We start from the raw sequence: 27,912 nt of genomic DNA, 5'->3' as shown, positions 1-27,912 counted from the left end.
ACCAGAGGTGCTAAGGCCACACGGACTTTGCAGAGATGAGACACCTTAGGCCCCAGCAGAAGGCAGTGGGGAAATAAACCCAGAGTTGCTTCGTATTCAGAATGATGATCCAAATCCTGTTCAAGACACTAAATTGAAAGCTCACCCCGATTAGTTATCCTTGGAGGAAATTAAAATCGCTACTAAAGCCTCCACGTTCCAGGCTTTTCTGTAAGACCTGAGATCTGGGGAAATGCAGCCGTCTCCTTGCGCCCTTGGGGGATCTGGCCCCTAATCCTGTCGACTCAGATGAACTAGAGAGAGACGAGGAACCTCTCCCGCCAGGGTATTTGGGGGTACAATAGACTCCTGCCGCCGATCGCAGCCTGCAGCTAGCAGCTCCTTGCCCTCCCCCGGGCTGGACAGGCCCGAGCCTGGCTGAGGGCGGACTTGGCCTGCAGGCCCTGGAGGGGGGCGGGGGGCGGGGTCGCCCCGCAGGGCGTGGCCTAGGGCAGAAGGGGCGTGGCCGGGGCCGCAGGACGTGACCTAGGGCTGGGTGGGGCGTGGCCGAACTTGGCCCCGGGACCCGGGCGGGGATAGGCCGGGGGCGAAGGGGGCGGGGAGCGGGGAGGCCAGGGCCCCGCCGGCTGGCGGTGCCGGGGTCGCGGGGAGAAGGCGGCGCGCGGCCGGAGGAGGCGAGGTGCGCGGGGCCGAGCGGGCGGGAGCCGGGGGCGGGGCGGGGCGGGGCGGGGTGCCGCTGCGGCCGGGGCCGTCGGTCCCTGCGGGGAGCCCCCATCCCCGGCCAGCGGCGCCCCGGGGGAGGGGGGCCGGGACCGCCCGCGCCTTAGCGAGCTGCGCGCTCCCCGGGGCGCAGGGGGAGCTGCAGGGCCGGGGCGGGAGGCGGCGGAGGCCCGGACAGAGGGGCTCGGGGGCCCGCGGCGGCTGCGCTGGGCCGGGGGCGCCTCTTCCGCGACGTCCACCTTCCATCTCCTTTCAGAAGCCTTGAAGTCGTGCCTCCGCGCCCGGGGCCTCCGCGTCGCCCGAGCTCGCCGTGCAGGGTCGCTCCACCTGAAGCTGCCCAGGCACGCTCGGGGGCGCCTGCCTCGGGACGCGAGCGGGGCTGGGACACCTTCCGAGGGGCCTGGGGGCAGGGCCGCCTCCGCCGGGGGCGCACCCACGGGACAGCGGCCTCCCGGCGACACGTGTCCGTGAGTCCTGAGGTCCCGCCGCAGGGAGGAAGCGCACAGGCGCTCGCTCCTGCCCTACAGGATCGTCCTCTCACTGTCCAATAGAACAAACGTCGGTGAGCACAGGGCCCGCAGACTTGCACCCTCTTGGCCCGGTAACGTTTTCATTTTGCATAGGCAGCGGGGTGTACAGCGGTTACCCTAAAATCCCGGTGTGATTCCGGACGTAACTAACCGCCCTTAACAAGAAATCTCAGTGCACCCTGCAAAGAAAAGGAGACCAGACAACTTGCTGTTGATAGCAAGATAGCGACTTAATTTTAAAGAGGATACTTCGAACACAAAATTCACAGCGTGCTACTTTATGAATTTATGTTTTTCATTGATGGAGGCTAGATGTGGCCCGGTCGTTATGAAAGTTACTAAGAGATCTGTAATACAGATTTGGGGCATAAAATAGCAAAATGCATTTTATTTCCATTCCTGGATCTTAGAATTATAATAGGAATAGGAATGCCCAAACCTAAACCTATATATATATTTTACATATATGCATATATATGCAATATATATGCATATATGTATGCACTATATATATGCAATATATATATATTGCATATATGTAATATATATATATATATAGCCAGTTAGTAAAAGCGAATCGCCAGGGGTCTTCTTCTTTGAGTTGCCCAAACCTATATATACATATTTTTTTGCATATATACATATGCTATACACACACACATATATGTATATATATATACACAAATAAACATATACAATACAAATACAAACAAATTTATATATATATATATATATATATATATATATATATATATATATATATATATATATTTGCCAGTTAGTAAAAGCAAATTGCCAGGGGTCTTCTTTGAGTTCTGTGCACCTGAATACTCTGCACTGCTCTGTGAGGTATTCTGGGGTTACAGAAGAGGAAGGAAGGAAGGAAAGGCACAGATGGGTAAGCCACACTACTGGAAAGCTTAGAAAAAAAAGTCCATGTCTTTCTAACTCCAAAATCTGTGCTCCTACCACTTAGCCACTCCATACTTTTGTTCTTCACGAGTCTGCCTTTTATGCAACAGGAACTGCACATACACTGGTAGAAGGGGCAGGAAGCCAGGTTGCTGGCTTAAAGAACTCTGAGGACTCATGAGTGGAACTTAAGGCTATTTCTGATTCCAGCTCTGCAACTTTGGATGAATTACTTATCTTTGCTGGGCACATAAAGGTCATTGATCTCTAGGTCTCTATACTCGATCAAAAGGCCTATAGATTTGTGAAGACAAGATTCTGCTTTTACTATTTAATGATATATGTGGTCACACTTGGTGTTGAAATTACAAGGTGGTCATGAAAGGTTGGTTTATTCATTCAATAAATGTGTATGGTATAGCTGGACATGCCCCAGAACTGCTCTAATACAGAGCAGGACAGGCAAGGATTCTAGCCTCTAGGAATCTATATTTTGGTTGGAGGCAGAGAAGCCTGAGGAAACAAAGAAGGAATGAGCAAACAAATTAATTCACCAACAGCTACAAATTGTAAACAGAGGGCTGTGATAAAGGAAAATAGAGCAGGGGGGCGGGAGTTGGGAGGACTCTGCATGTGGCGCTGAAAACAGTCCGTCCTCATGAAGACCTTTTGATTTAGAAGGGTGAGAAGGACCTGGCGATGTTCATTGCTTGCAGTGGGACCTGCTGAGGCAAAGTAGCCATGAAAGAACTTGGCATGTTCTAGAAAGTGCCAGAACGTTGTTGTGACTGGAGCTTGGGTGATTGGTTCAAGATGAAGTTGGAAAGACAGGGCGGCACTAGGTCACACAAGGCTTTGTGCGGCCTGGTAAGTGCTCTAGATTTTCGTCTAACAGCGATGGGAAGCCACTGAAGAGTTGTGGGCAGGGGAGCGAAAGGGAGATGGCTGTGATGAGCCCAAATGAACGATGGTGGTAGCTCAGGCTAGGGTAGCTGCAGTAGGGACAGAGAATGTGGAATCTTCAAATGTCACTTTACCAGTGGGGCCTTGCTGACAACTATATTTAAAAGAACATCCTAACACCCCTCAAGCCCCCTGGCATTCTCATTCTCCCATTCCTTTAGTTTTCCTGCATACAACTTATCCCCATATGACACACTATATATTTTGTTTATGAATTCTTTACCCCCTCCTATGTCAACCACGTGAGGACAGGGTTTGCATGTTTTATTTACTCCTGTTTCTCCAGCACCTGTGCTGTGCCTTATGCAAAGTGGACTTTTTTGTTTGTTTTTTTATTTTTTATTTATTTTTTTTTCATTTTAAGATCTTTAACTTTTTTATTTATTTTTTTTCATTTTAAGATCTTTAACTTATTTATTTATTTTATTATTTTATTATTTTATTTTTAATTTATTTTTTATTGGTGTTCAATTTGCCAACATACAGAATAACACCTGGTGCCCATCACCCATTCACTCCCACCCCCCGCCCTCCTCCCCTTCTACCACCCCTAGTTCGTTTCCCAGAGTTAGGAGTCTTTACGTTCTGTCTCCCTTTCTGATATTTCCCACACATTTCTTCTCCCTTCCCTTATATTCCCTTTCACTATTATTTATATTCCCCAAATGAATGAGAACATATAATGATTGTCCTCCGATTGACTTACTTCACTCAGCATAATACCCTCCAGTTCCATCCACGTCGAAGCAAATGGTGGGTATTTGTCATTTCTAATAGCTGAGTAATATTCCATTGTATACATAAACCACATCTTCTTTATCCACTCATCTTTCGATGGACACTGAGGCTCCTTCCACAGCTTGGCTATTGTGGCCATTGCTGCTATAAACATCGGGGTGCAGGTGTCCCTGCGTTTCATTGCATCTGTATCTTTGGGGTAAATCCCCAACAGTGCAATTGCTGGGTCGTAGGGCAGGTCTATTTTTAACTCTTTGAGGAACCTCCACACAGTTTTCCAGAGTGGCTGCACCAGTTCACATTCCACCAACAGTGTAAGAGGGTTCCCTTTTCTCCCCATCCTCTCCAACATTTGTTGTTTCCTGCCTTGTTAATTTTCCCCATTCTCACTGGTGTGAGGTGGTATCTCATTGTGGTTTTGATTTGTATTTCCCTGATGGCAAGTGATGCAGAGCATTTTCTCATGTGCATGTTGGCCATGTCTATGTCTTCCTCTGTGAGATTTCTCTTCATGTCTTTTGCCCATTTCATGATTGGATTGTTTGTTTCTTTGGTGTTGAGTTTAATAAGTTCTTTATTAATCCATTTTGTTACCAAATCCATTTGTTATCAAATCCATGAATTTGATAAGTGCTTTGGATTTTGCTTCTAGAACTTGCTGATGAATAGGAGGTGGTAGAGAAAGATAAGGAGAATCCAAGAATGATGGCCCAGAAACTGGGCAGATGTAGATGTTAATGGAGAAGCAGAAGGCAAGGGCAAGAACAAATTGGGAATTGAGGTAGGGGAGATGGAAAGTCCCCATTAGTGAATGTTAAATATGTGATGTGTGGATTAGTTACCTATTTCTACATTTTAAAGATTACCCTGGAACGCCTGGGTGGCTCAGTGGCTGAGCGTCTGCCTTTGGTTCAGGGTGTGATCCTGGAGTTCCAGGATCGAGTCCCACATCGGGCTCCCCCAGGGAGCCTGCTTCTCCCTCTGCCTGTGTCTCTGCCTCTCTCAAGAATAAATAAATAAAAATCTTTAAAAAATTACTCTAAAATTTAGCCAATTAAAACAACAGCCATTTGTTATTTTGGTTTCTGTGGGTCTGAATTTGGGCATGGCATTGTGGGGTTTGTTCTGGCTTGAAGTCTCTCATAACATTACAGTCAATCCATCAGCTGTGGTCATCTCAAGGCTTGACTGGAGCCTAAGTTCTGCTTCTTAGCTTCTTCATATGGCTGTTGACAGATTTTAGCTGGCTGTTGGCCAGAGACTTCAGTTTCTTACCATATGGACCTCTCCATAGGGCTCCTCATGATGTACCTTCCCCCAGGGCAAATGTTCCGAGAGAGAAAGAGAACCCAAGGTAGAAGCCATCTTTTTTTTTTTTTTTTTTTTTCAAACTGATCTCAGAAGTAACATCCTGTTGATTCTGCTGTATGCTGTTGATTACACAGACCAACCCTGGTCCAGTGTGTGTGTGTGTGTGTGTGTGTGTGTGTGTGTGTGTGTGTGAACAACACAGGGGTGTGAATACCAGGAAGGATGGAGTTGTTGGGTGCCATTGTAGCATCTGCCTACCACAAGGTCTATGAGATGTCCAACGGGAAATGTCATATAGGCTGTTGGGTACATTATACCATAGCTCACGGGAGGGATCTGGGCTACAGATAATTATTAGGGAGTCATTAATCATGATATATGAAGCTGTCGGAAGTGTATAAAAGGACTAGGGAGAGAATATAGGTAGGGAAGAGGAACCTCGAACCTGTGTCCACGAGCCCAATGCTAAGAGGTCAGTGGAGCCAACAAAGGAGGTTGGCCAGTGAGGCAGGAGGAGAACCAGTACAGCATGCATTGTGGGGGTGGGTGATGACCTAATGACTTAATTGAATGACAGGTTTCACTGGACAAGTTCTCCCTTCCCCATGAAGGGTACAACATACCTCGAATATGGGGCTGAACTAAAAAGGATTTCTGAAAAAAAAAATGCAATTTAATACAGTTTGAAACGTGAATAGTTAAACTTTAACCCAGATAGAGAAAAGGAGAACACATATATGGGATAGAACAGAGTTTTGAGGAACCTGTCTAGATCCTTAGTGCCCTCTCGGTCTGGGATTATAGTTGGTAGAGAGCCCCTATGCAAGGATTTTAGAGGTTGCTCTCAGAATTAAACTTGAAGACAAAATAATGAACTATATAACAGAAGGACTACTGGCCTTGGCAAATGCCCATCCTTACTTCCATATACACTTTACAGCGTTACTGTACGAGAAGTATTTCTCCTCAATTGTCTTAAATAGCCCAGTAAGCCATATAGTAACAATGGGGAAAATTAATTCCTGATTAAGTGGTGTCCTGCTCAGGAACCCTATGAAGGACGAAGGGCAACCTAAGATGGTTAAATATATTTTTCACGCACCAAATATTCTTTAGGGTGTATTTTCAGAAGTCCAAGTTTTTCTAAGAAGGATTTCATTTAAAAAAAAAAAAAAAAAAAGGTTTTCATTCATAGACATCCTTCCTCACTTAAAAAAAAAAATGGGGGAGGGAAGAAGAAAAATAAAACACCTGCTCCCACCTGGCCACCTGGCCTAAAGCAGCTGTGGTTCTGAGTGCCCCTTCATGGAAACAGTGTCTGCCCAAATAGGCGTGCTTCTCTGCTCTGCATGGGAGTCGTGTGTCTCATCCACTTATCTGTCCCCTTCCAGCGAGGTATGGCCATGTGACTGACTTGCTTTGGCCAATGCAATGTAAATAGAGTGACGTGTCACTTCCAGGTAGATGCTTTTAGAGCCATTGAGAGGGGGCACCTGGGTGGCTCAGTGGTTGAGTGTCTGCCATGGGCTCAGGGGGTGATCCTGGGGTCCTGGGATCAAGTCCCATATCGGGCTCACTGTGGGGAGCCTGCCTCTCCCTCTGCCTGTGTCTCTATCTCTCTCTGTGTGTCTCTCATGAATAAATAAATTAAATATTTAAAAAAAAAAGAGCCAGCAAGAGGTCTGTCATTTGTCACACTTTCTTTCCCCCTGCCACCGTGACCATGAATTTTCTAGATAGAGGCTGTACTGTCTGCTTGGATCAGGACATGAGGACAGAGAGCAGAGCCCCCCATCGACCTGTATTAGATATGTCATGAGAGCTAGAAATAAACGTTTGTGTTTAGACCCCGAGATGTGGGCATTTGTTGTTACCACAGCATAACCTAGTCTATCCTGACTAATGTACTCAGTAACTGCTGAGCCACATGCATCCAGGGATTACTGATTTCTAGTTTACCAGACACATGGAGGCCTAGGAGGGAAGGTGCTGTAGAAGGCTCGCTGCTGGGACTAACGCTCCCCTTACTCTTGGGGAGACAGCAGGGGTACTTGTTTCCATAATGCACAACTCAGCCTCGTGATTTTCATCAAAAGGGACAAAATGGCATTTAGGTGTTTAATTACACCCTGTAAGGGCAGCCATTGTTAAAGTGTAAAAAACAGAAAGGCTCAATGCGTGGAGGGATAGTGATTTTTATTTTGAAAAACACTCTGTGTGTGTGTGTAGTGTGTGTGTATTTTTTTTAATTATCAGCTCACTTCCAAGTTTTCCAATACAAAGGACATGGGTTCATGGGTTCAGTGTTAAGAGATGATTCTTCCCAAATGGAATTATCCACAGATGCGTTTCAGAAATGATCTTGTCACCAAAGGACATTTGAAATGCATCATCCATACGCATTTTTTAAAGCAGCTTCGATGATTTTAAATATGGTTTGCTGGCTATCTTATTTTTGAACTAAGGACATCAGACCTAGGTTTTGCTCTCAATGTCCCGGAGGCAACGTGTTCACACTTTTACTGAGTTAAACAGAAGCGAAGCAGGGAACATTTTGCTTTGGGCAGAGCTGTGCTGCATTCTTAGGGATGTTGGCTATAAATCCATTCTCCCTAGAGGTTAACAATCAAAGTTCTCCCCCTCTCTTACTCAGACGAGTGATATGATGATGATAAATTGCTTGGACATGACTGCCCCAAGCACTAGCGTGATGAATTATGTTGTTGAGGGCATGACCACAGATTCTCCATTGTCAGTCTGCAATATTGAATATTGGCAGGATTCATAAACAGCCTTCTGCCAATTTTGGTCACCGCTTTGCATATTAAATTCTCTGTTTTCACAGGTCATGGTTCTTAGTTCTTAATCAACTCTGTCTCTCCCTGAATTCACTTAACTAATCAACCTTTTGTTTTTTTCTGTTTCCTACGCACGAAACGGATGGGGTGTTCTCACAGTTGTGTTCAGTAAACATTGAGACTTTCTTCACAGAAAGTGTTAAAATAGTAATTATTAGTCCTTTTCACTAAATCCAGAGTAATAACAGCTTATCTTGCAGTGGCTTAATTGGGTAATTATTTAGTGTTTGAAAAGCACTTTGAAGAGAATATTGGTAAATATTGTTGTGAATGTAATGCTCCTTTGTGTAATTCCAAGTCCACTGCAACCAAATACTCCTTTGCATTACTGTGTACCAACAATTATTTCTTAATATTGCTTACTATTTTCAAAATTACATAGGTACTGATTTTTGAATTTTTTTTTTTTTTTTGAGAGAAAGCTGGGGGAGGAACAGAGAGAGAGAATCTTAAGTAGGCTCCACACCCAATGAAGAGCCCGACATGTGGCTCGATCTCACGACCCTGACCTGAGCCGAAATCAAGAGTCAGGTGCTTAATTGACTAAACCAACCAGGCTGCCCCCTGATTTTTGAAATATTTAAAGTCTTTTCATAAACTCCTCAAGTTATCATGTTTATACTGTCACATTTCTACATGTCGTATCTATTACATTCGTTATATATCTGAAAAGTTAAATGTTATTGTCTTGTTCTCTAAAGTTTGGAGGAAATAGAAAGGCCAACCCTCAGCTCAGGGGTATTTCACATGATACGTCTTCTACATAATCTGTGTGTGGTATCTGCTTAACTTTTCAGCAAGCTGGCCTATTACACCATGACAGATAACTGAAATAAACAACTCTGAGTCCATACACTGAGCCATCACCTGATTATCATCGAAATTTGTCACAAAAGTGTTAGATTGAATCACACGTGCCTGGCCAGCCCTTTCAACAAATTTTCTACTCACTCTGTAGACCCAGATCTCCCAGGTGTATTTAAAGGCCACGTCCGTAGCTTGGATTAGGTGACCTCCATTACTGACGGTATTAGTTTGCTAGGGTTGCCATAACAAAATATCACCAGCTGGGTGACTTCGACAACAGAGATTTATTTTCTCACAATTCTGGAAGCTGAAAGTTCAAGATCAAGGTGTTGGTAGATCTGGTCTCTTCTACGGCCTCTCTTGGCTCGGCTGCCTCCTCCCTGTGTCCTCCCATGGTCTTCCCTTTGTCTATGTTGTCTGCATCCTAAGCTCTGCTCTTAACTACATAAAATCGTCCTATTGAATTAAGACCCACCTACAAAACCCCATTTTCGTGTGATTACCTCTTTAAAGGTCCCACGTCCATATCCAGTTATATGCAGAGGTCCTGGAGATTAAGACTCCAACATATAAGGTGGGGACACAATTCAGCCCACACCACTGAGCTGTACTAATGGTCTGCAGAAACTGCCATTTTTGGAATTATTTTCATTGATCATCAAATATGAGCAACCAAATGATGACTAGAAATCTTTGGAGGATCTACTCAGCTTATGAACTTCTTAACAGAAGGAGGAGAGTTTTATGCTTGTGACTTAAAACAATGAAGTAATTAGATAAAAACTGTAGCAGCATTGTTACATGTATTCTATGTACTCTATTAAGCAGTTGACCATAAAATGTACATAATTAAGTATACCTTGCCATCTGAACTACCACCGTCTAAATATTTGTTATAAATATTTATACTCAGAATCTCCTCTTTAAACCAAAACTCTTGCTATGATGAGTTCACATACTTGTGCCATCAAAAAGGGCAACAAGATGGAGTGGACACCATGGTCCCAGCTCAGATCGTCCCCCCGGAGGGGAACATCTTGGGCTTGCATTGTTAAATGTGTTGTGCACTTTTGCTTTCGTGTTATCAACTGAAAATGTCTAAGAAAGCAGGAGAGTTCTTTTTTTTTTTTCCAAAATATTTTTTTTTTTAATTTTTATTTATTTATGATAGTCACAGAGAGAGAAAGAGAGGCAGAGACACAGGCAGAGAGAAGCAGGCTCCATGTACCGGGAGCCCGATGTGGGAATCGATCCTGGGTCTCCAGGATCGTGCCCTAGGCCAAAGGCAGGCGCCAAACCGCTGTGCCACCCAGGGATCCTGAAAGCAGGAGAGTTCTAAAAAGAGATGATAAGCCTAAGAAGCTAGAAAAAATTTGAGAAAATATTAGGAATGATGAAAGCATCAAATACCTCAGTTTGACTGTTACCTGTCTACATCTACCATGGGTACCAAAGTTGTTTCTGGAAAACTTTACAGAGTGCCTTCAGAATACAGTAATACTGTTTTTTTTTTTTTTAATTCTAAAAAATGTCTTTCACAGTTAATTAATTGCCAGAAATCCTTAGAGGATTGTTATATAGGTCTATAACAGTATGTTAGTAATATCTGGGATAATTGGTTGGTGGTTTTGATGGGCTGCAAAACATTAATTTTCCCCTTAAAAACTGTTTTTATTAGAATCTATTGTTGAAGCTGGGTGATACCTAGAGGTTCATCATCCTCTTCTCTCCTCATGTGCAAGCTTTTAAAAATGCCCACATTAAACAGTTTAAAGCACCTGGGTAGCTCAGTGAGTTGAGCATCTGCCTTCGACTCAAGTCATGATCCCGGGGTCCTGGGGTCGAGCCCCACATGGGGCTCCTGCTTAGTGGGGAGTCTGCTTCTCCCTCTTCCTCTGCCTCTAACCTGGCTGATGCATTCATTTGCACTCTCTCAAGTCATGATCCCGGGGTCCTGGGTCGAGCCCCACATGGGGCTCCTGCTTAGTGGGGAGTCTGCTTCTCCCTCTTCCTCTGCCTCTAACCCGGCTGATGCATTCACTTGCACTCTCTTGCTCTCTGTCTCTCTCTTTCAAATAAATAAATAAAATCTTAAAAAAATAAAAAGTTGAAATCAAATAGTTTTTTAAAGAAATGAATGTAATATATAAAGTCCTGCAATGCAAAGTTCAGGACCCATCATGTTTTCAGGAAGAAATTACATTTGAATAATGAGGTATGGGTGCATATGTTAGACAATGCGTGTGTTAGTAGAGTGTGGTTTTTACTACCAATCCTCCATTGCAAAGTAATCGTTGAGAAACCCTTATCCAGGAAAGGCTATACAAGAGTGCCTTCACTGGTTTTGACCTAGATTATTTGACACATGTTTTTATTTATCACTCCCTGGTGTATGGCATGTCTATCACTTCATGAGTCAGTGCCTTCCTACCACAGAGCTGCCCAGCCTGCATTTTCTCCAAGTGCAGTCTTTAACTTCAGACACTCTCCATTTGCAGCTGCCCAAATCCATTTCACATGGGAATTCAGGAACAGGGGCGCTGGCTTCCAATGCACCATGCCTGGTGAATGCCTTCTTGTCTAGTACTTTCCGAAAAAATGTCCTCTGCTACCACAGGAGGGGTCTTTACAGGTTGCCACTAGGCAAGAAAAGATCTCTGCTGAGTGTACTTCAAGGGCTGCTACTCCAAAGCCCTGTCTCCAGCTTGTCACTGCCTTTGCCCATCCCAGTTCCCCCAGCATCCACAGGTAGGATCAGGGACTGCCCTGGGCATCTCTCATGGGTCTCACTCACAGTTCCACAGAAGTCAAAGAGCTGACATTCATTCCCTTTAGCTTCCTTGTTGCTTTGAACTTGCCCCTTTCTCATTCAGAAGCATCGTCAAGGTGTATAAATACTTTGAAGCAGCTTAGAGAATAAGAAGTAAAAAAATCGGCTGTGTTTGGCACTGATATTACCGAGCCTTTGGCCCTAAAGCCATACTTGATCTGTTGGCTATACAGGGAAGAGGAGGTTCCTGCAACTGGCGCCCAGTGCCCCTTTTTGATATAATTCCTTCCTCCTAGGCATTATGTTTTCACTCTTTGTTTATCAGGGTATGTCAGTAGAAAGATAAAAATATTTCAAGCTAAGAAATCCAGGTTTAATTTGATCTCTGTGAAGATTCTATATAGTTCTATGCATTGTCTATTGAATTTCATTTAATTGTTAGATTTAAAATATATGAAAAGAACGTATACATTAGGGACACTCCATGGACTTTTGCTACTGCTTATTCTTGCTACGGTGAAGTCAAAAGGATTAGTTTCTAAATTCCTTTGGTTTTTCGTAGACCAAATCAGAATTGTAAAAAGTTTTTCATATGGAATTTGCATAATGCATTCTGTAGGGATGGTGTAGTTTTTTTGTGAACTTGTTTTCACTTCCTTATTTTTATGTTTGTGTTAGTATTACCTCAGTAAAATGAGTTTCCATTAATTATCTTTTTTTTTTTTTGAACTTTATTTATTTACTCATGAAAGACACAGAGAGAGGCAGAGAAGCAAGCTCCCTGTAAGGGGCCCGATATGGGACTTGATCCTGGGACTCTGGGATCACACCCTGAGCTGAAGGCAGGCGCTCAACCACTGAGCTATCCAGGCATCCCTTCATTAATTATTCTTATAGAATCTAATGATTTTATACCATTAGCAGAAAATTTCTTTACCTACATGTTGCCTCTCTACAAAGAATGATGTATTCAACTTCAGAGTTTTATTCTATGAAAATTGAAAGCTTACTCAGTAGCTGTACCGTGTCTGACCATAATGTCTCAATCCATATTCTTGACACCATATATCATATTTATATCTTTAAATCAACATCATTTAAAATGATGTCAACAATTACAGGACCAACAAAAAGGTCTGAGAGTTAAAATTGGATGACAGCTTTCTCTGCCTAATTAGAAGTCATGATTATATTTCTGATGAGTTAGGAAGATGTTACCCCCAGAACAGGAGTTAGCTCTTTAATAGGCCAGAGAAAATAAATGTGTTACAATATACTTTAGAGGTGTTAAATGCCTTTTAATTTTCACAAACTCAGAATAATGTTTATCAGAATGAAAGAATCATCACTAATATTTATCAAATTTGTCAAATTTGATTCATTTTCCCATCATTTTTAAAGCATGTTTGCAGGGCACCTGGGTGGCTCAGTCAGTTAAGCATCTGCCTTCAGCTCAGACCATGATCTCAGAGTCCTGGGATAGAGCCCCATGTTGGGTTTCCTCCTGAGCAGGAAGTTTGCTTTTCCCTCTCCCACTGCCCCTCTCCCTCATTTGTGCTTTTTTTTCTCTCTCTCAAATAAATAAACAAAACCTTAAAAAAAGAAAAGAAGGCATGTTTGCTATTCCCAGGTACTACCTTTGCTAATTACTTAATATTTTTCTTTATTTATTTTAAATTTTTATTTATGATAGTCACACACACACAGAGAGAGAGAGGCAGAGACATAGGCAGAGGGAGAAGCAGGCTCCATGCACCGGGAGCCCGATGTGGGATTCGATCCCGGGTCTCCAGGATCGCGCCCTGGGCCAAAGGCAGGCGCTAAACCGCTGCGCCACCCAGGGATCCCAATATTTTTCTTTAAACTCACCCACTTTTTTCCTCATCCTAAACAGTAATATCCATAAAAATCAGAGGGTTGCAACATTTATTACTTTTTTTCCAATACACATTAAAATAAACAAATACGTGTTTAAGACATTTTAAATGCCCATATATCACCTAAAATTGGTTTGAACCACCAGTGGGATATATATCACACCTTCTGAAAACATTGGCAAAAAACAAGCAGATGACTGACTTTTTTTTTTACTTATCTCACTATCCACTAAGAAATAATTCTTGGCTGTAAAGTTGGCACAAAACAATTTTCAGAATAGTCTCTCTACTTGTACTGTGATAATCAGACAGTGTGAACACTGGGTATGTACGTGTATAAATATATGTACACATATATACATATACACAATGGATCATTTAAGCTGCTATTTGGGAAATAGCCAAGAGCTTTCAGTTGCTTAGGCACTCAGCATCATTTATTTGAGGGCTAATAGAGCCAGCATTATTTTATACTAGGTGCCTCTATTTTACTGTGAGTCATAAGCAATATAAAGAGTGATAATAAAGAAAGTAATAATCTGGGTTGTGAGGTATTTTTATTTCACTCACCTGTTAGTAATAATCTGAAGTTTATAATAAACTAAACACTGTACTATGATTTGTTCGAGAGTGGTTCAGAAAAAGAATTAGAATGATTATCAATAGGTTTCTCATTTCTACTATCTAAATATCCCCATTTATCTAAAGTCTAAACAAGGTGAACTCATGGGGGAGCCACTGGAGAGGTTGGATAAAGGTCATTTACTGCCTTTTTGCCTAGAATCATGGAATTTGTATCTGGAAGGAACTTTGGAGACCACCTTGTTTAACTCCTTCATTTTATCTGGGGGAAAACTGAGACTCACATGCTAAGTTTGCCAAAGAAAGTTTGGTCATATCAAGTTTTTGAAACCTTAATGCTATTGATGAAGTTTTAGTGTTTCTTCCTATTGGGGAAATAGAGATGTGTTCATAGGACCATTCTGTTGGCCCATCTGTGTGCATTCTTCCATTTTTGAAATACAGCAGTTCGGCATTAATGTTTGGTGGCACTCCAGATATTTAATAACTACTGACTACTGTTTGTATCAAATAAGACTAACCCTACTGAACATTATCAGCAATGTTTTCTGTTGCCTTTAATACATCTGAACGAGAGAGAAAAACTAGGACACTTTTCTAAGCAGTGACAAGATGCATCTTACAAAATAAATAAAATTTGTGTTCTTAGGGTGAGTACATTTAGATTCAAACATCTCATTCTTGGGCAGCCCGGGTGGCTCAGAGTTTAGCGCCGCCTTCAGTCCAGGGCCTGATCCTGGAGACCCGGGATCTAGTCTCATGTCAGGCTCCCTGCATAGAGCCTGCTTCTCCCTCTGCCTGTGTCCCTGCCTCTGTGTCTCTCATGAATAAATAAATAAAATATTTAAAAAAATTTTTTTTAATCCCATTCTTGATTTTTTCATCTGTATGTCTAATGGCAAAGCAAACAACAATAAAAACTGGTGATCAAAGGCAATGAAAGTAAATTTTGATATGACTTCCTAATGGCAGATGTCACTGTGAAGAATGAGCCAGAAGAGGGAAATTACATAGGATGCTCAAACAAGACCTCAAGGAAGAACAGGGGAGCAGGTGCCATAGAGTTTACCTATGAAATTAAAAATAACTTCTAAAGGAAGGAAGGAAGGACGGCTAATTTGTTTATGTAATAAGTTTATATTGCTCCACAGCTTGTTGGTCAAAGTAGTTTTGAGCACTTAGAGAGCAATCTTTACCCTCATAGTGTTCCAATTAAAAAAAGCAGTATTACTGCTTTTCCAAAACTGAGCCACTGAGTAGTTCTGAGATCTCCGAGGCCCACGCAATTCAAAAAGAGGGAAATGAGCAATCCTGACTCCTCAGAATGCTTCGTCTACTAGAACAAGAAGGCAAGCAAGTCTTTAATAATACAAGAGACCCTGCCAGTTGTGGACTCCCCGGCCCTTAATGCTATTGGAGGGGAGGTATTCCCAGTCAGTCCCCCAGCAGCTCCGAACCCGCGTACCTTCCAGTTGTGTTAACTCATCCATCCATCCTGAGCGCGATCGGGTGCCTGCGATGGGCCAGTGGGGGTGCTGAACACAGGCTGGGACGTTATTCTCACTCAGACACTGAGCAGAGACGATTCCTTGAGAGTTAGGATCATCTGTGGGCAGTTCTCCCATGGTGGCCCCCGATGGTAGCCCAGGGTGAGCACCCCCCTCCATGTGAGCACAGTAGCCTGCCAGGCTCTGCAGCTGGGGTCATCTGTCCCTGACACAATGTAGTCATTCTACACATGGCTTCAATGCAGGGAGAGCTAATTAGGGCCTGGGCAGTGCTCTTCTGAGCAGCATTTCCTGCTTCTGGTCCTCCAGCAGATGCTGCACTGCACGGTGGGCCATCTCTGCTCACCCTCTTAGCAATAAACGACAAGGCCTGCTGCTCAAAGCTGGGCGGGGGAGGGTGTGTGTGTGCAGGTGTGCAGAGGGGGTGCTTCCTGTCACTAACCTGTTCCTTCTGCTTCCTCCGTGGGCTGGGGTCATGTCCACTGCTGGTCACTCTGGGGGCCTTCCTCCTCCTCAGGCCCCACAGGGAAGGCAAAGATGCAGCCAGACTCTCCTGAACCCAGCTGACTGTGCTCCCTTTCTGCCACACAGTCCTTAGGTTTAATAACAGGTTTAACCCTTTATAATTAGCAACCATCCCTCTTCAGGAACCCCTTGTGTCCTTGGCTCTCACATCTGCTATTTAATGCCTGTTACTTCCAAGTACCGTGTTTATCTCAATGGCATTCCTTGGGTTGACCTACAAGCTGTCTATAACTTGTCACACACCTGATTAGATTATCAGCTCCTTGAGGACAGGGACCACAGCGCTTTCTTTCTCTATCACAGAGAGGGGCTGGCCTATTTGATTACTGGTAGTTTGAGTCCTAAACAAACAAAAAGAAAAACCAAAACAAAAAACCTCCATGGTGTGGAAGGGCCTCTATTCAATTAAGGGTCGTGTCACAAACCTTGGTGCAAAATGCAGTGACCTTTGGAAAAGTGAAATGCTTTATTGCTGAGCATCATCTTTTTTTTTTTTTTTTCTTTTTTAAGCTTTCATGCCACAATTAATCTTCTATGGTAATGCAGTGACAATGAGATGATTTCTCCGGAGAATCTATGCTAATACTATTAAAATGCTCTTACAATGTCAAAATGATTGCAGTGGAAGCATGTGGGGACTGTGCTTATGTGATTATGATATTATAGTGATGGGCGATTACCATAGGAAACTACTAATTCAACCCTGCAGGGACTTGCATTATGAAGCCATTATAACATGAGATTATAATGACACAATAACTTGCATGCACACTCGTGATGCGAAAACTAAAAGCTAATTTGAATGCGAGGAGTATTTCCATTAAATTGTAATTAAACACTGAAAAGCAATGCTTGTTCAAATTTAAGACGGAGACCTACAATCCAGAAATGGAAGTCGTGGGTAAAGGATGCATGCCAGGTACGAGCTGAGGATGGCGAGAAAGCATTCCCAGCTCTGCTCTTTGGTACTTCCCGGGCATGGAAGCTCACAGCAAAGTGGCCTCTCCAGACTTTCTCTGTGTGTGCTGGCTCTCATTACCCAGAACCAGTATCAGGACATGAGCACCTCAGATCCAACCACATTTCTAGCACCACCACCACTTCACATTGCAAGCCTTCCTGTTTCAGTTTTGAAGCAGGCACGATAGTCCCTAACTGCCTCCACACAGGAGACTCCAGCAATTTTTTTTTTCCACTCAAAGTAACCTTTGCAAAATACAACAAAATTAATTTGTGTTCTAAAACAGATAAGCACAAAGGAGAAAAAGAAAAATAAAATGTTTTAAAATTCCATCCCCTGGCAATGGCCTGTATTAGTATCTCCAGTTATTTTCTTTCAGATTATTCTCTCTGCAAAGTAGATGCATTTTCTTCTACCAAAAATTTGTGTATTACAATGCTTTTCAAACCTATTTATCCATTCTTTATATCCCTCCCAGTTGCAAGATCTATTTTTTATTCAAGAGAATCTGGTTGATAAGTTTTTGTTTGTCTTTTAAAGGTCAGCTGAAGCCGGATGATTTTACGTGTCGCCCAGGAAACTATATTTTACTGTTCGGGAGTAATATTCGGGAGGGTTTAGGCTCTGCATAATATCAGTTGCTGGATGATTCTGTAGTAAAATTTTCTGATTCTGTTAGCAACACTAAAGGTAGTTCGTAAACACTTCTCTGTTAGGAAAGTGGTGCATTTCTGAAGTCAAAGATTTCTTGCTTATTTTCAACTAATAATTACTATCTGGCTTAGGTCAACGTAAAAAGAGATTATGAAAAACTAGGAGCTACTGAACTTGTTAGATATAACCCTGCATTAGCTTGTTCGGATGTTATAAGGACACACAACAGCTAATATATACTCCTTCCTAATTACAACTAACAGAGCTTATTACTCCTTGGTTTTAAATATAGTGAAGATGAGTTTTTGCTATTAAGTATTTCGTTTGTACTTAGATATGCTGTATGCTTTAGAGTTATTTTTATTACTACTTATTGCAACGACTAATTTAAGTAGGGAAGTCTAAATTACCGGAGTCCTTATTTTTATAATTAGGAAGAGGAAAGCGCTGTGCAATTAAATGGCTTGCTTGATGTCATCTGATCAACAGTGGAGTTGAGATAGGATTTTCTGATCCTAGATAATTGTAGCTTCATCCTTAAGCCAATGAGTGATGTTATCTCCAAATAGTACTTCCGCACTAATGGATACAGGGTTATATCATGTGATGTTTATAGTTAACATCAACATGGTTAAAGATAAGAAACACTTGCCTGACAAGTTGGGAGGCTGGGTTCTAGTGCAGGCAGTCTGGGCTTCAAAAGATTAAGCATTAGCGTTTGCACTTAAAAATGAAGTCATCAAATTCAATGACCTCCATGGTCCCTTTCTGCTCAAAAATTCTGAGATCAAATAGAATTTGATATAAACTGAAATTTATATATGTTAATTTAAAAGTGTTTATAATATTTAATAAAATCTTGATTTTACTTATTTTTAAACTATTAATATAAATTCAAAACCATACCTTATTTAAAGGTGCCTGAGTGGCTCAGTCTGTTAAGTGTCTGACTTCTGATCTTGGCTCAGGTCTTGATCTAAAGGTCATGAGTTCAAGCCCCATGCTGGGCTCCATCTGGAGCCTATTTAAAAACAAAACAAAACAAAAACCCCTTGTATCTTATTTAGACATTTCATAATTTGATATGTTTTAGCAGATTTGTAATTTGTCTTAAAATGTTTTTTAATTAGAAAATGTATTGAAGTTATTAAAGCTACAGATATAAATCTATCCAAAGAAGATAGTAAAATTATAGTCCTTTGGTACACTGGCAATACTGTTAAAATATGTCAGAACTGCAGTAAAAGAAAACTTTTGCTTGCATAATTGTAAATAAATATATAGATAAATACTTGTCTTGGACAATATTTAAAAGACCTGCTTTCTGTGAATTCTTCGGAAGCAGGTGACAGTAACGATTGAGATGCCAAATTAAAATATAGTGTTGGGGTGCCTAGGTGGGTCAGTCAGTTAAACGTGGGACTTATGATTTCTGCTCAGGTCATGATTTCAAGGTCATGAGATCAAGTTCCGAGTCAGGCTCCTTGTTGGGTGTGGAGCTTCCTTAAGATTCTCTCTCTTCCTCTGTCCCTACCCTTCCCCAAACCCCACTCATGGACGCTCACATGTACTCTGTCTAAAAATAAAAATTAAAAAGAAATTAAATAAAAATAAAATAAACTTTGAAAAACATAGCACTAGATAAACCTTTCTAAATCTTCAGGGCACCTTATTTTTACGGGGAAAATACATAAGCAATTACATTCCCTTTATATTTAAATACAGATATGTGACTAGGGATTGGTTAATTAAAATTTTGTTCTTTGGCTATAGAGAATTTTCCTAATTTGGTGAGTCCTTTTTTGTAGAGAATTCCATTAGAGCATTTGTCACCTGCCATCTCAAAGTTTGGGAAGGAGAGATTATTGCTCTATGACCCATGAAGTTATTAGATTTGCCCTTGATCCCATTGTAGTAAATCCACTTTCCAGAGTAGAAATAAGCCACTTGTTATTTTATTTTTAGTACACAGAATACTAGTCTTTCCCAAAAATAGACGTTTCTGTGTCAGGTGCCACACTTTTTTAGGACTAGGCAAAATTTGTCATCTTGCCTTCTTCCCTATTTCCATTTTTAAAAAGGCTGTCTTCTAGAGACTTTCCCCCTAATTTGAGAGTCAACAACTTCTCATCAAAATGTTTAATTTTGCGTTTTTATTTTTATGAGAAACCAAAAAATTTTAAGCATAGTCTGGACCAATATAACCATCTTCAACCAAATATTGCCGTAGGATTTCATTATTCGTATCTTTGTTTTCAAGACTTCAGTGATGTGAAATTATTGCCTAAAACAACAGTATTTGCCTTTTTCATGAATTTTTTTTTCAAGCTGGGATCTGTTTTTTTGGGAACCATGACTTCATTTTCTGGGACGTCAGGCAGTGGTCAGATTGAGACAGTGGTGTCATGGTCTGGTAAAGTGGTATGAGCTCTTTCATTTCCTTTATTAGAAGAGGAGTTGGTTTATAAACAAGGTCCTATATGATAACTACATGCATGTTTGTTTTTCAACCACCTGACTTTTGAATCTATACCACTATCCTAAGGGTAGAACCAAGAGTCAGGGGGTTCATTTTCCACTCTTTTCAGTTTCTTCTAGCCCTGCAATTTGTACTGTGTCTTCAACCCAATCAGCTCTATGCCCAGTATTATCTCCTTAAAGACAGTGCCTACTCTTCCTTCTGGTCTTGCCTAGGGAAGTGTGGGAGAAGGAAACTGTGGAAAGAACTTAGCCAAACTTCTGATTGACCAGTCCATCAACAGATTGGTCATAATGAGAAATTGGGATCCTTGTCTTGTGGTCTTTTGCAAGAAAGGGGCAATGTATGTTCTCTTTAGTGCCCATTTCAGTTATTTATTAACAAATGTTGGTTGGCTCTCAAAGGAGGAACCTCAGAGGTCATGTTTTTTGTGCTATTTTCAAAGGTCTCCCAGGAAACACTCCTAGAGCCTACAGCAGTGTATTTTGCCTTCAGTAAAAATGGAGGATAGCTCATCATCCTTCTCTGAAGAATAACTCCATTTCCTCATTGGTGAAATGGGAACAATAATAATAAAAAGTGGGTTTCATCTAAAAGTATGTCCTATGGTCCAGTCTTCTAGTTGGATACTTTTCGATGACTCACCTTCTGCTAATCTCTTGCCAACTTCACAAGGACATTAGGAGATTTAATTAAAGTGTGTACAGTGCCTGAAGCTCTTCAAAGAAACACACAGCATTATTATTGTAGATAATACTTTTGATATTCCACAATCTCTTGAAGGTAATGAAACCAGCAATATAGAAAGCTACGGCTTCAATACGGGATCTTATGAGGACCTTTCTCTGATGTTACATTAATCATGGTCATCATGTGGCTTTGAAACTACAGAGTTCAATTACTGTGAACTTTCTAATGGTAAATATTTTGATTTAATGTTTTCCCCATCAATAAGTAACACATTTGAGGGATGCCTGGGTGGCTCAGTGGTTGAGCGTCTGCCTTCGGTTTAGGGTGTGATCCCGGGGTCCTGGGATCGAGTCCCGCATCAGGCTCCCTGGGGAGAAGTCAAAAAGTATTCAAGTCATGCTATTTACAGTTCACTTTTAAGACTTGACTTTTTTTTATTTCTATTTTTCCCCCAACATTTTGTTTTAAAGTATGATTATGAAGAGTACACTGCTACCACGATAATACTTTTGTAAGTTAGGGCAAAAAAGAGAGTGTTCTGCTCTTAAAGTCCCAAAGGAACAGTGAAAATTGCTTTAGTTTCTTGACTTCTCCGCTGGCCTCCTCCCACCAGCATTCAGTCTATACTCACACTGCCCATTTAATTACCATCCTGATGCTGGTCTCTTCCTGGGGGCCCAGTGCCTGTGTCGGTGCTTCACTGAGGACCTGCCATGCATCCTGTGTATGAGCCTCTACAGACTGCTTACAAATCCCAAAACAGGCCCTTTATTGCTCATGCCACCAGGATGCCTCCTTGTAAAAATCTTCTTTTCTGCAGCCACACCTAAATGTCACCTCCTCCAAAAAGCCCTCCCAGTCCCACCAGATGCATCTGGTAAAAGGTCTCCAGATGCAACTTCCCAGAACATTTTCTTTGTAACTTCTTTTTCAACATTACTGCATTCACTTTAATATCATAGGTGCCCCACTAATATATAAAAAATATCAAACACCCCTCCCCCTCCATTGAATGCTTACTGTGCACCAGGCACAGTAAGTGGGGGCTTGTTGCCCCCCACAGTGTTGGGGGCTCTTCAGCTTCCTGTAATAAAATTATTTCTTTTTCATCTTTGTTTCTCCTAGTATCCTCCTTTGGACTTACTAGATCCTTAGCAAATATTTGCCACATGAACTGAAATGTCCTCAGGTGAAATTTCTGGGTGCCTAGAAGGCAGATGTCTTTATGTTACCTTTCTATGTGCCAAGAATTTGAAGTCCAAGCTCTCCCCTTCAACCTGTAGCAGTGGCTTTTTAAAAAAATATTTCAAGGAGCATACGATAGCTGGCCACAAGCCACGATGCTATTAAAAATATCAGAGTGCTTTTGGCTGAACTTGCATTTCATCAGTATGGAATTGAAGGTGGATAGTACAAAAACCAGTCATTGGTTGAACAGACACTGAGCACCCACTTTTTGGCCAGTTGCTCCTGCAGCTCAGTTGGTACCTCCTTCCCCATGCTCAGGGATGGAATTGGGGAATTAGCAAAACAGAAGCTAGTTCTACATACACCTCTCCTTTTCATCAAGCACAACATGACATTTCTCATACAGCAGGTCAGGTTTTGGAAGTTACTAGAACAAGACGAGGTGGGCCAGAATCATTCTCCGTGCAGTGGCTCTTGGACCCTCTTCTGCAAATCCTTTTTTACAACAAATAGGCAAGTCCTGGCAACGTGAAAGCACACACATGGCACTGATTCTTCATAACTCTAATTTAGCCAAGCAGGGCGGCGAAAGTCAGGACTTTTCTAAGCGAGTCTACTGTGTGGTCTTCAAAATAAAGGACCTGAGGGGATTTTGTGAGAAACGTCTTTTAGATATACATTTATTCATGCAACTGAAAGGCTCTCCGTAACTCAAGGAAAAGTGCTTTAAAATTAAACTGCCTTAAAAAGAAATTAGTGTGGCTGATCTATACATTTAAGAAATTAGCCTTACGAGTCATTATCCAGTTTTACTCCTTGTAAAGGAAGAGCTACTGCCATGAATCACCTGCACTAATTTTACCAAGTGCTTTTAGTTTTCTGATTTATAATTGGCTTCTACCGGTTTAAATAGGAAATGTCCTTGAAGATAAAGTTGCTTGCTGTTGTATTTAATGTGCTCAAGAATCTTGCCCTGGAGCACCTGGCTGGCTCCTATGGTGGAGCGTGTGACTCTTGATCTCTGGGTTGAAAGTTCAAGCCCCATGTTGGGTGTAGACATAACCTCCAAAAAAAAAAAAAAAACTTAAAAAAAAAAAGAAACTTGCCCTTATTAGTAAGGGAAAGTTAATAAACAAACAAACTTATGTATTCCTAGGTAGTACTGTGCTGGGCGCAGAAGAAGAAGCGAAAATGGCATGTTTAGCATCTTCTGAGAGCTTGGAGTGCAAAAATAAAGGGAAAGCTATAAAAAACAAACATGGCTTCAAAATCCCATGCCCAAAAAACTTTCAGAAAAGCATTTTCCTAGCGTTTTAATAACATTTTTTGGTTGCTTTGATCAAGGAAAATAATGTGAGGTGCCATAAAAGGAACGTGCTATGATTTCAGAATTATCTATAGTCAGAAATTGATTAAATAAATATTCCAGGACAATTTTTTTTTAAGCCTTTTGCCAACAGCTGTTAACCTGTTCCTCCTTTCCGGTCCTTATGCTACTTAGATTTATAATTTCCCTGCTCCTGCTTTAACATTTTTTTTCCTTCACTCTCTGCATCTTTTGTGCAAGTTTCCACAAATCCTTTGTGGAAGAAGGCTGGCTCAACACAAGCAAGCCTAGGCATGTTAATTAAGTATTAACTATGTGCCAGACGCTGTGGGTGGCTGAGAACAGACCGAGGAGCCCTGGACTCTGCCCTCCAGGAGGTTAGAGTCTAGGGAGGGACATTAACCATTCATAGAAGAAGTGAGTTTCAAGGTAAAGGTCTGAGGGCTAGAGGAGAACCTCGACTTGGCATGTTACCCAGACTGCTTAAGCAACAAGGAACAAGAACAGGGAAAGCTGAGAATGGCCCCAAAGCCCCAACCTCAAAGCCCGGCAGAATTAGGACAGGCAAAAGGTGGTGTGTGTTGGCTCTGTAAGCTCAGAAAATAAGAGGCAGAGGCACATTCAAGGACCTCACGCAGGTGTGGACATGCTGAGCCCGAGGAGGGCCTACAGTTGAACACAGAGGGAGCTGAGTGGCCTCAGGGGCCTGGCCGGGCTCCAGGTTCAGATTTGGTTCTGGAGGTGACGAGGATGACCCCGAGGGACACTCTCTGAACCTGTGTTTCAGAAAGAGGGGGCTCTTTGTAGGCTTGGTGAAGGCGGACCAGAAGGGCTGGGAGACCAGGTTACAAGCTCGGGCCAGGAAAGTGGTGGTGCCAGGCGCCTGGGGGGCTCAGTCAGTTAAGCATCTGCCTGCAGCTCAGGCCGTGATCTCGGGGACCTGGGATCGAGCCCCAAATCAGGCTCTGTGCTCAGTGGGCAGCCTGCTTCTCTCTCTGCCTGCTGCTCCCCACAGTTAAATAGGCAAATAAGATCTTTTAAAAAAAATTAAAAAATAAAGTGGTGGAGCACCTGGGTGGCTCAGTGGTTGAGCACCTGCTTTCGGCTCAGGTCATGATGCCGGGGTCTTGGGATCGAGTCCCGCATCGGGCTCCCCGCAGGGGGCCTGCTTCTCCCTCTGCCTCTCTCTGTGTCTCTCATGAATAAATAAATAAAATCTTTAAAATAAAGTGGTGGTGTTTACAGCATTTAGAAACCGAGTCCTTGTGGGTGAGGCAGGAGTCTGGGATGACACTTGGGTTATTTATTTATTTACCTAGACAGTTGGATAGATGTAGTGTCGGAGAGAATGTAGACAAAGCAGGCCTCTAAGTTCTGCCTGAGGACTACACATGCTTGGCATGTAGTAATCCTCCACTTAGGGTGGCTATCATTGTAAGCGTAGGCTAATAAATTCATCTGGATAATTCTAACGGAATCCTCTAGGAAGTGCTGTTCACGATCGATATTTGGCATTCTCTAGCAGACTGGTTCAAATCGCAACTTCTCAGCTCAGTGACTCTGATAAGTTTCTTCCCTTTTCTTGGCCTCATCTTCCTCCTATAGTATCAGCCTGGCAGAGTTTAAGTGAGAACCTGCGATGAGAGAGATCAAGTGTTTTGCATGGCACCTGCTGCACAGTAGAAGCTCAGGAAATGTCAGCTTAGTGAATGAATGAATAAAGGTATCACTGTTGCTTCTCAGCCTCCCAGTGAGGGTGGGGGTTCTCTCTAATTGAGAGCACAGGGTCTTACACTTAATGGATGGCCAATAAATATTTATTGAATCTATCATACTGCTCTTTCATCTTTTCTGATTGTTTTTCTCCTAACCTGTTGAAGGCTGTTAACTGTCTTTGAAAAATATTTTTTTAATGGTTTTGTCCTTGTGAGGTTTATCTTTTACTTAAACCTTATTTCGTTTGATCCCCCTTTTTTCACTTATAAACGAGGACCCACATTTCATAATTTCTAACATTTTCCCATAAAATGTTTCCTTGACAATCCCCCATCTGCATGCCTAACCTCACACAAAGGGACATCCACTATTGGGATCTTGGTCCTTGAGTGACTTGACTGTGATAAGAATTGCTTGGAGTGTGGAACCTTTTCTAAAATTCTCATTGTGCTCCAGGACTTCCACTAGCAAAGATCAATCCATTAAGTATTTGGTAAAATAGCTCAAATTTAATCAAAGTGGACCAGACTTGCTGCAAATACATGACATTTGATCAGAACTATTTGCACACGAACTTATCCATTCTCAGGCGTGACTGGAAATTAGCAACTCTGTGATAATAAAGAAGAATTTGAAATAGCTCTTGAGTTCATGAATCTTTGTGTTTCAGATGGAGGATTCAAAATATGTATTCTATTATTTCACATGTGGCATTCGTATAAGCATTGACTAAGTTTATACTGGTGTGAAATGATCTTTTCCCATTTTACTCCCTTTTACTGGTTATAAACGAAAGTAGATAAACATTTTTTAAAAACTTGCCCTGGAAAATACATTAAATTGTAATGAAGAAAAAAATGATCTATTTTGGCTCCTTCTACCACCCAAAGATACACATAATATTTCTAGTTAAGCTCTACATATATGTAGATACATGCACTCTCTATAAATTTATAGTACTTAAAATACGGTTTCGTATTTTGCTGTTTCAGAAGTTAAAATAAGAGCATTTTCCTGTATCATTAAATAGTCTTTGAAAGTAGAGCTTGAACGTTTGCATAATGTTCCATTATACATGTAAACATTCCCGTACTATGAGATATTTTGGTCGCTATTCTAAATAATGCCGTAATGAAATCATTGTGCGTAAATATATTTTACATGTCTTTAAATATTTCCTTAAGACAGATCCACCGCAGCAAAGTAACATTTTGAGACTCAAGCTACATATTGCTAAACAGCGTTCCAGAAAAGTTGAGCAACTTTGCACTTTGACCAGTGTTGTGTATCACATGGTCCCCAGACCGCTACTCACTAAGATCTATCTTATCTCGCAGAAACCAAAGAGTGCACTGGTTGGTCAGATTTGTTTTAACTGCCTCCCAACTGATACTTTCTGTCCTATCCCCCCACAATGTGACTTTTGGACACTTTTAGGACTAACTTGCTATTTAAAAGGGAGTGCTGTTTTCCCTGAAGCATAAAGCTAGATTTCTAATCCCGAAAAATTTCAAATGGTTGTTTACACTGTTGGCAGTAATGCTGAGTTCTTTAAATGTGGCAACCATTTAAAATATTTTTATTATTTAGTATTGTTCACATAAAATTAAAATCAAGCATCCCTCTCCCCTGCTGTGTGTTAGGGCTTATCTAGCAGCATTAATTCCAAAGAGATATCCTAGTTAGTTGATACTTGGACATTTGGACAGCTTTTTGAAATTTAGGCAGTTTTCCATTATGTTGCATCCTCTGGAAATTATTTTTAAGAGATCCATCATGCTTTAGTTTTAATATGTAGACATGAGAATTTTCTGCACGTAGCCACCGCTTTCTTCATTTATCACTAAAAATGAATATTTTAAACTAGATTGTCACCTTTGTCTATAAAAGAAGCCGTAATTATTGGTGGGATATCCTAGCCCAAAGGGATTTGGGGTATAGTTTTTTTATTTGAAATTCCTGTTCCACTTACAAACTTCAACCAAGAAAAGAAAGAAAGAAAATTTTTAATCTTACTGGGATTTTCGAGTTAATGGCAAATTTATTCATTTCAGAATGAAACTTTTGACTCCCTCATCCTTAAATAAAGGCATAAACTAATTACTTTTTCACTCTACTCAGTGCAGTTCAGGTTCACAGATGAAAATCAAACGCTGGATACTATATTAACACAAAGGACACACACATAACACACAGAGAGAACATGATGGAACAGAGACCAGTCCCTTACCAGATCAATGCGGTACCACGTGATACGTGCTAGAACACACTACCGATTACCTCACATGATACAGTCACTAGGAGCATCCCTTCCCCTGCTTAACAGGTCACTCAGATAAACCACATCTGTGCTCTGAGGAACTGACCACTCGACAACCAATTTCCATTCAAGCATTCCTAGTTCCCTGGGCGAAGTTCTGTGCCTGCCTAGCATCTCAGCATCTATTTCTTTCTGTCTGGTTGATGGTTGTAAATATTGATAGGTATCAAGCAATGTGATGCAAGTAGATTGCAAAATAAAACTGAAAACCTTAAAAAGACAAGTTGCAGTGAAGTTGATGAAAGTGATACTAGAGGAAAGCTAAAACTCCATACAAAGCCCAGGGAGCATGTGACAGAGTTAGACGCTTGTCAATGCCAGAGGAGAAGCTGGCACAGATAGTACGTCAGGATAAGTGCTTCACAAAAGAATAGGTTGCATAGCAGCTGCTTACTAGAGGACCCCGGTAAAAAAAAATGATAAAGCCTTCAGAAGTATTTTTGCAAAAATAACCTTTTTGCCACTGGGGTGCAAAA

The 27,912-nt window shown here is 41.7% G+C and overlaps 1 protein-coding gene across 9 annotated transcripts in view; it reads left to right on the top strand.

The window, feature by feature from the left end:
- The first annotated feature begins 597 nt into the window (after window positions 1–597).
- Window positions 598–27,912, top strand: part of PTER (phosphotriesterase related) — a 144,115-nt gene continuing 116,800 nt past the window's right edge. For 6 of the 9 annotated variants that reach the window (XR_012030942.1, XM_072825677.1, XM_072825679.1 and 3 more), the window contains exon 1: window positions 598–679. The gene's annotated coding sequence lies outside the window, so the exon portion shown is untranslated. The other 3 variants (XM_072825672.1, XM_072825675.1, XM_072825673.1) reach the window with 3 other exon arrangements.

Source organism: Canis lupus, chromosome 5, assembly GCF_048164855.1.
Source record: "Canis lupus baileyi chromosome 5, mCanLup2.hap1, whole genome shotgun sequence".
In the NCBI taxonomy this organism is placed as follows: Eukaryota; Metazoa; Chordata; class Mammalia; order Carnivora; family Canidae; genus Canis; species Canis lupus.
The sequence above is the reverse complement of the archived record's forward strand: the minus strand, read 5'-3'. Positions and strand labels throughout refer to the sequence as shown.